Source organism: Hypanus sabinus, chromosome 31, assembly GCF_030144855.1.
Source record: "Hypanus sabinus isolate sHypSab1 chromosome 31, sHypSab1.hap1, whole genome shotgun sequence".
Classification (NCBI taxonomy): domain Eukaryota; kingdom Metazoa; phylum Chordata; class Chondrichthyes; order Myliobatiformes; family Dasyatidae; genus Hypanus; species Hypanus sabinus.
The window spans coordinates 6,688,561-6,696,838 of record NC_082736.1 but is presented as its reverse complement, the minus strand read 5'-3'; positions in this window follow the sequence as shown (position 1 = coordinate 6,696,838).

Here is an 8,278-nt window from a genome sequence, read left to right as displayed (position 1 = left end):
CGGTCCTGGTCGCCGCACCACAGTGACAGACAGACACACCCACATCCAAATTCCCACTCAGCCCCTCCCACCCTGCTCTGTCATTTATTGAGCTCACAGCTGGTCCCACTTCAACATCAGACTCCGTTTCTGTCTGCCCTCAGGAACATTTCACCCCCTTCCTTATAAAGTATCCCAATCGCTCTCCTTTAAAAAGATTCAAAACGCTCTGATCCAAACAACCTTGTCTGAGGACGATGAGATTCAGAAAAGAATCCTCTCACCTTTAGCTCAAATCATCTAACAATGGCCCCGTGGATGCTTGTCCCACAGATGAACATTTCCTCTCCACACATGCCCGGTCAAGACCATTCATCAATGTGCATGTTTTAATTGGTTATAGGTTTATTGCTGACATACGTCCCAAGGTGGAGGAAAAGTGTCTGTTGACGTAACACCCAGACAGATCATTCCACACACAAGTACGTGGAGGCAGAGGAAAAGGAAAATATCAACTGAGTGCAGAAAATGTATCAGAATACAAGACCCTTCTCCATCTTTTAATCTCCAGATACAAGTCCAGGCTGTCCAACCCCTTCTCATCAGACAACTGGCCCATTGCAGTATTGGTCCAGTAAACATTCTCTGAACTGATTCTGATACGTTGAGATGTTCCCTTCTTTTTCTTTCTTTCTTTTTCAATCTTTTTATTGAGTTTCATATAAATATAAAAAAAACATAACATAATAATGAATAGGTTATGAATACAATAGACTTAAGATTACATTAATAATAGGATAATGATATCCTATTAAACATCAACAACAAAAAAGTACATTAATCAATCAAGTCTATATAATTATATATGAAAAAAAAACAAAACTAATCATCAAAAGAAAAAGAAAAAAAAATAGAAATCTGTGAAAGAAATTATATATATGAAACAAACACTAAACTAAAACTAACATGGGCAATAATAACAGTTTATAAGTATATGATAGTGTCAAAGAACTCCGGAACTCCATACCTGAACAAGAATAAACAAAGAGAAGGTCTGGGAAAGGCCAAATTAATTCATATGAAAATGTCGGATGAACGGTCCCCAAGTTTCTTCAAATTTAATTGACGAGTCAAAAATAGTGCTCCTAATTTTTTCCAAAAGATGTTCCCTTCAATAATGAGCCCAATTCTATATAAATATTCTCATTCCTGTCCTGTATAAGTGAAAAATAAACTACGCACATTTGTACTCTATCCTTTATCAATAAAAGATCCTGTTCTCTCCAGTACTTGTAGCTGCAGACAGGAGAAGGAACATCCCTTTCAGCCCATGATATCTCCACCAACAATGATGACAGGAGAAACTGCACACACAGGGGTGCCATGATAGCTCTGTGGTTAGCCCAATGCTATTACAGCTCGTGGCGTCAAAGTTTAGACCAATCCCCACATCTTCTTTACAGAGTCTCTGTATGTTCCCCTATGGATTGTGTCAGGTTTCTTCCCACAGTTCACAGATGTACAGGGTAGGTCAATTGGTGATTGTAAATCACCCTGTGATTAGGTTCGGGTTAAATCAGGTTTGTCAGGTGTAGCTGGGCAGTACGGCTCAAAGGGCCAATTCCATGTTGTATCTCGTAAGAATTTTTTTAAAAACTCCATCTGTTATCCAGTTTTCCTTGTACTAATCCAAACAACATATTGGGGATGTCGTCTGCATCCTTTCCGTAGACATAGTGCACACATGACTCTAAGTGTGGTCTAACCAAGGGTTTGTAACAAGTCATCCCATGGTTGTATTCAATGCCCTCCCTGACTGATGAAGGCAAGTGTAGCGTACATCTACACAAGCATTCCCCCACACCCCACCCCCCAGAAGTTTTATCATGCTCTCTTGTCTACAACACTGAATCACAGTGGATTTAATTTGTTTTCTTACATGCGGATCAACAGCATAACACATACAAAATGTTGGAGGAAACCAGCAGGTCAGACAGCATCTATGGAAAAAAGAACAGTTGACATTTCCTGGTCCGCTGAGTTCCTCCAGCATTTTGCTTATCTTGCTTGAATTTCCAGCATCTGCAGATTTTCTCTTTGTATGAACAATTTTCCATGACAAAGTGAAAACAGATCTCTTCAAAGTGATCTAGATGTATTACAAATATAAAACACAGAGAACTGATTGCATAAGTATTCAGGCTCCTTTATATGACACGCTAAATCATCACTGGTGCAGCTAATAAGCTTGGAAGACACATAATTAACTAAATGGAGATCACCTTGTACATTCAGGTTGTTTCAATAGACTGGAGTAAGTCAGGAGATGGATACAAGAAATTGTCCAAGTCACTGAATATCCCTTGGAGTACAGTTAAGTCAATAATCAAGATTTGGAAAGAATATTGGCAGAGCTGTCCTCATAAACTGAGTGACCATGCAAGAAGGGAACTAGTGAGGGAGGCCACCAAGAGACCTATGACAACTCTGGAGGAGTTACAAGCTTCAGTGGCTGAAGAAATTAATGAGCTGACTAGTTTCTAAATGGAGAGAAAATCCAAAACTCTGAGATACAAAGGGACTTGGGGGTCCTTGTGCAAGACACCATAAACATTAGCTTGCAGGTAGGTTCTGTGGTGAGGAAGGCAATTGCAATGTTAGCATCCATTTCAAAAGGTCTCGAATACAGGATGTGATGCAGACACTTTACAAGGAATTGGTGAGGTCTCGCCTTAAATATTGTGAACAGTTTTGGATTGCTCATCTAAGAGAAGATGTGCTGGTGTTGGAGAGGGTTCTGAGAAGGTTCACAAGGGTGATTTCCAGAATGAAAGGGTTTTCATACAAAGAATGTTTGATAACAGTGTCTGTACTTGCTGGAATTTAGAAGGATGAAGGGGATCTCACTGAAACCTTTCAAATGTTGAAAGGCCTAGACCCAGTAGATGATTAAAGGATGTTTTCATGGTGGAGGAGTCTAGGACAAGAGGGCACAGCTTCAGGTTAGATGGACATCCATTTAACACAGAGATGTGGAGAAATTTCTTTAGCTAGATGTTGGTGAATTTGTGGAATATATTACACAGGCAGCTGTGGAGGTCAGGTCCTTGGGTATATTTAAGGCAGAACTTGATGGGTTCTTGATTGGACGTGGTACCAAAGGTTAAAGGGAAAGGCTGGGGAGTGGGGCTGAGGAGGAGGAAAATAAGATCAGCTAGGATTGAATGGCAGAGCTGACTCAATGGGGCAAATGGCCTAATTCTACACCTATGTCTTATGGTCTTATGGTCTAAATGTCCTCCTTCTGTTTGTCATCCGTATCCCTCAATTTCCTTCATTTGCATGTCGATCTAAACACCTCTTAAATTCCACAATCTGCCAGCTTCCACTACTACCTATGGTAATCCTTTCCAAGCACTTACTACGCCTTGTGGAGTAAAAAAGAATCTCCTCACATTGCCTTTAAATTTCCCCTCTATCCTCAAAATCATATACGCATATCCTCTGGTATTTGACATTTCTACCATAGAGAAAAGATCCTGACTACCTCCCCTTTCTATGCCTCTCCAAGTTAAAAAACATACAGCCTTATTAGATTTCCCCTCAGCCTCTGAGGTCCTGGGGAGGATACACATTCATTCAACATTTCCTTCCAGCTGCTGAACTCAAATCCAGAGAACATCTTGGTGAAACTTCTGCTTCCTTTCCAGAGCATCCATCCTTGCTGTAATGGCATGGCCAGAACTGCACAAAATGCTCCAAGTATTGCCCGCCTCTAACTTCATATAGCTGCAGTGTGACTTCCTTACTCCAGTACTGAGCAGCCTGACTGGTGAAGGCCAGCATTCCATGTGCTTTATCCAGTTGCACAGCCACTTTCAGATGCCTTTAGGTCTGTCCAAGACTCCGTTCAAAACCTCACTAAACTCCCCAAGAGACAGTAAGGAGCCAAGTTGCCCAATTGGCCTGAAAATGCCACAAAATGAAAATCACAGGCTGCATTGGTAGCAGAATCATATTTGAAAGTAGAAGGAGTGAAAGAAGTAGTTTTGTGCGCTGTCTAAAGGACGCTGCCTTTGGCTGTGTTATTCACTGGCACCATTTTCTTCAAGAGGCTGCTAGTTTCTTGTTAGTAATGGTGTTAAAGATCCCAGGGAGCGGGCAGGAGAAAGGGGTTGAGAGGGGTAGTCAATCAACCATGATGGCATTGAGGAAATGGTCTAATTCGAAACATAGAAACATAGAAAACTTACAACACAGTACCAGCCTTTCAGCACACAATGCTGTGCTGAAAATGTAGTTAGTTTAGAAATTACCTAGGGTTATCCTAGCCCTTTATTTTTCTAAGCTCCATGTACCTAACCAGGAGACTCTTAAAAGACCCTATCGCATCCGCCTCCACCATAGCCGCTGGCAGCCCATTCTGCGCACTCACCTTCTCTGTATAAAGACTTAGCCCTGACATCTCCTCTTTACCAGCTTCCAAGCTCCTTAAAACTGTGCCATTTTGCGTTAGCCATTTCAGTCCTGGGAAGGAGCCTCTGACAATCCATATGGTGAATGCCTCTCATCATCTTATAAACGTCTATCAGGTCACCTCTCATCCATCGTCACTCCAAGAAGAAAAGGCCAAGTTCACTCAACCTATTCTTGTAAAACATGCTTCCCAATCTAGGCAATATCTTTGTAACTCTCCTCTGCAGCCTTTCTATAGATTCCACATCCTTCCTGTAACGAGGTGACTAAAATTGAGCACAGTACTCCAAGTGGGGTCTGACCGGGGTCCTTTACAGCTGTAATATTGCCACTCAGCTCTTGAACTCAATCCTTTGGTTAATGTAGCAGAATAAACCATGTGCCTTCTTAACCACAGAGACAACCTGTGCATCACTTTGAGCGTCTATGCACACGGACCCCAAGATCCCTCTGATCCTCCTCACTGTCAAGAGTCTTACCATTAATACTATATTCTGCCATCATATTTGACCTACCAAAATGAATCACCTCACACTTATGCACTAATCTTGGTGTGAAGAAAAGTCCCGTTCTGTCCATTTTAAATCTCTTGCTTCTCATATTACTGCTTGGTGCTGTTGTTTTCAACCACCATCCCTGGGAAAATACAATGTCTTTCACTTTGTCTACACTTGCCTGCCCTCACTACATACCTCAGTCAGATCATCCTTAAATCTCCAACATTCCAGGGATTAAAATCCTTGTCTACAGAACCTTTCCCACGACCACATAAGTCCAGCCAAAATACTAGTAGGTCATTTCTTCAGTCTTTATAGCTTTATAACAGCTTTCCTATTGTGAAAATGCTGCACACTGTCATCATTAGACAAGAGAATCTGCAGATGCTTGAAACCCAGAGCAACACACATCATGCTGGAGGATCTTAGCTGGTCAGGCAGCTTCTGTGGAGAGTTATGGACAGTTGGCAATTCAGTCCTAAACCCTTCACCAGATCTGGAAATGAATGGGGATGAAGCCATAATCCACTGGTGGGGGAGGGCATGGAGTACAAGCTGGACGGTGATAGCTGAAGCCAGTTGAGGGGAAGGTGGATGGGAGAGTTACAAACTGGAAGGTGATACGTGGAAGAGATAAAAGGACCAAAGAAGAAAAAGGCGTGAGCCCCTGATACGCTTGCCTTTTCATTGTCTACACACATCAGTCCTTGTTCACTTGTATAGAACTCCAACTCTTTCTGAGTCACACTGAAGTCTGTATTGGTGCAGCTTCATGCACCCATGCTGAGCCTGTCAATTTCATCAACTTTGCCTCCAACTTCAACCCTGCCCTTAAATCCACTTGCATCTTTCCAACACCTCTCTCCAATTTCACAATCTCTCTCTCTCTATCTCTGGAGACAAACGGTCTACTGATATCTTTTATAAATCTCCTGACTCACAGCTACCTTGTCTACACCTCGTCCCACCCTGGCTCATGTAAAGATGCCATTCTTATCTTTGTATCTGCCACATCTCTTCCCAGGATGAGGTTTCCTTTTCTGGAACATCAGAGGTGCTCTCGCTCTTCACAGAACGAGGTCTCCATTCCTCTCTCATTGTTTCTATCCCCACCCTCTTGCATCCCCTCATTTCTCAGATTTTCCTCCTTGTCCAGTCTTCTTGCTGTCAGGGTTAGAGTCCCCTAGTCCTTACTTACCACCCACGAGAGTCTGTATCCAGCCTATCATTCTACATAAAGTCCACCATCCACAAAGGGATCCTAGCACTGAACACATCTTTCGCTTCACACTACTCTCCACTTTCAGCCGGGATCACTCTCTCCGTGTTTCCCTTGTCCATTCACTTCTCTCCACTGATCTCCCTGCTGGCACTTCACCATGTAACTGGGGACACCTGCTACACCTGCCCCGACACCATCATTCGGGGTCGCAGATTCCTTCCAGAAAAAGCACCACTTCCCCTGCAAGTCTATTGAGTTCATGAACTGTATCCAGTGCTCACTGCGCAGTCTGCTTCACATCTGGCAATGAATTCCACAGATTCTCCACCATCTGGCTGAAGAAATGTCTTCTCATTTCTGTTCAAAGGGATTTTCCTTCTATTCTGAGTCTGCACCATCTGGTGCTGGACTAACCCAATAGAGGAAACATCCTCCCCACTTTCACTTGGCATTTCACTAGGTTATAATGCAATTGTTCCTCATTCTTTGAAACTCCAGCAAGTGCAGCCCCAGAGCCATTAAATGCTCCTCAAATGTGAACTTTTGTATTCCTGTGATCAGTTTTGTGAATATGCGCTGGACCCTCTCCAATGCTAACATATCCTTCCTTTGATAAGGTGCCCAAAATTGCTCACAATACTCCAACTGCAGTCCAACCAATGTCTTAGAATGCCTTCTGTTAGTTTTAAAATTTGAGGTACATAAATCCATCAGGGTTATTGATAGGGTGAATGGAAACATATTTTAACAAAGAGGAATCAGATCTGGAGGGCATAGACTAAAGGTGCGGTGGGGGGGGGGAAGATTTCAAACATTCAGGACAAGTGTTTTCACCCTGAGGATTGTGGAGATATGGAAACAGCAGGCAGTGGAATTGATTGAGGATTGTCCAATAATAGAATGTGAAATGAGACATGGACAGGTATGTGGATAGTGACGGTGAGAGGGATGTGGGACAAATGCAGCCGGATGGGACCAGCTCAGATGATCTTGGTCATCATGGACAAGTGGCACCTCCATTTTCATGTTTCTGAGGAATAGTATCTGTTTTGCATATTTTAATGTAATCTTCTCCCTCAGTTGTAATTTCTATTTTCAGTCCATGGCTAAGGACTTTTCATTCAAAGTCAACAGCATCTCCTCCACAATCACCATCAGCACTGGTGCACCACAAGGCTGTGTGCTTGGCCCCTACTCTACTCACTCTATACCTGTGATAATGCGGCTCAGTTCAACTCCAATGCCACATTTAAGTTTGCAGATGACACCACCGTTGTTGGATTAATCAAATTTGGTGACAAATTTGACATCAGGAGGGAGATGGAGGATCTGGTTGAATGGGGCCACAACAGGAAACTCTCACTCAACGTCAGCAAAGCTAAAGAGCTGATCACTGACTACAGGAGATCCATGAGTCAGTCATCATCAGGGACTGGAGGTGGGTCTGTCCCAGGACTAGCACTAAGTGCCATTATAAAGAAGGAATGACTGCAACTCTACTCAGAAGTTTGATTATAATCGGCATGTCATCTGAAACTGTGACATTTATATAGATGCACATTAGAGAGTATCCTGAGTGGTTGCATCACGGCCTAATATGGAAAAACAATGATCAGGAATAGAAAGGTCTATGAGAAGTAGTAGATACATCCACATCATCACAGGCAAAGCCCTCCCCATCATTCGAACATTTACAAGATGCACTTCTACAAGTAAACTGTGTCCATCATCAACAACACCTTCATCCACTTCATGCTCCCTTCTCACAGCTGCCATCAGGAAGGATGTACAGGAGCTTTAGGTCCCACATGACCAGCACCAGGAAAAGTTATTACCCAACACCAGTCAGGCTCTTGCAACAGCGTAGGTAAATTCACTGAGCTGATTCCATAACCTGCACTCATGTTCATGTATTCTACAACTGAATTTCACAGTGATAATTATTTTTTATTATTTGCACAGTTTGTCTTCTTTTGCACATTGTTTGTCTGTCAGTCTTTGCTGTTTATAGTTCTGATAAATTCCATTGTGTTTACTTTCCTGTAAATATCTGACAGAAAATGAATCTCTAAGTAGGAACTTGTTGCACTAGAGGTCCCAACAC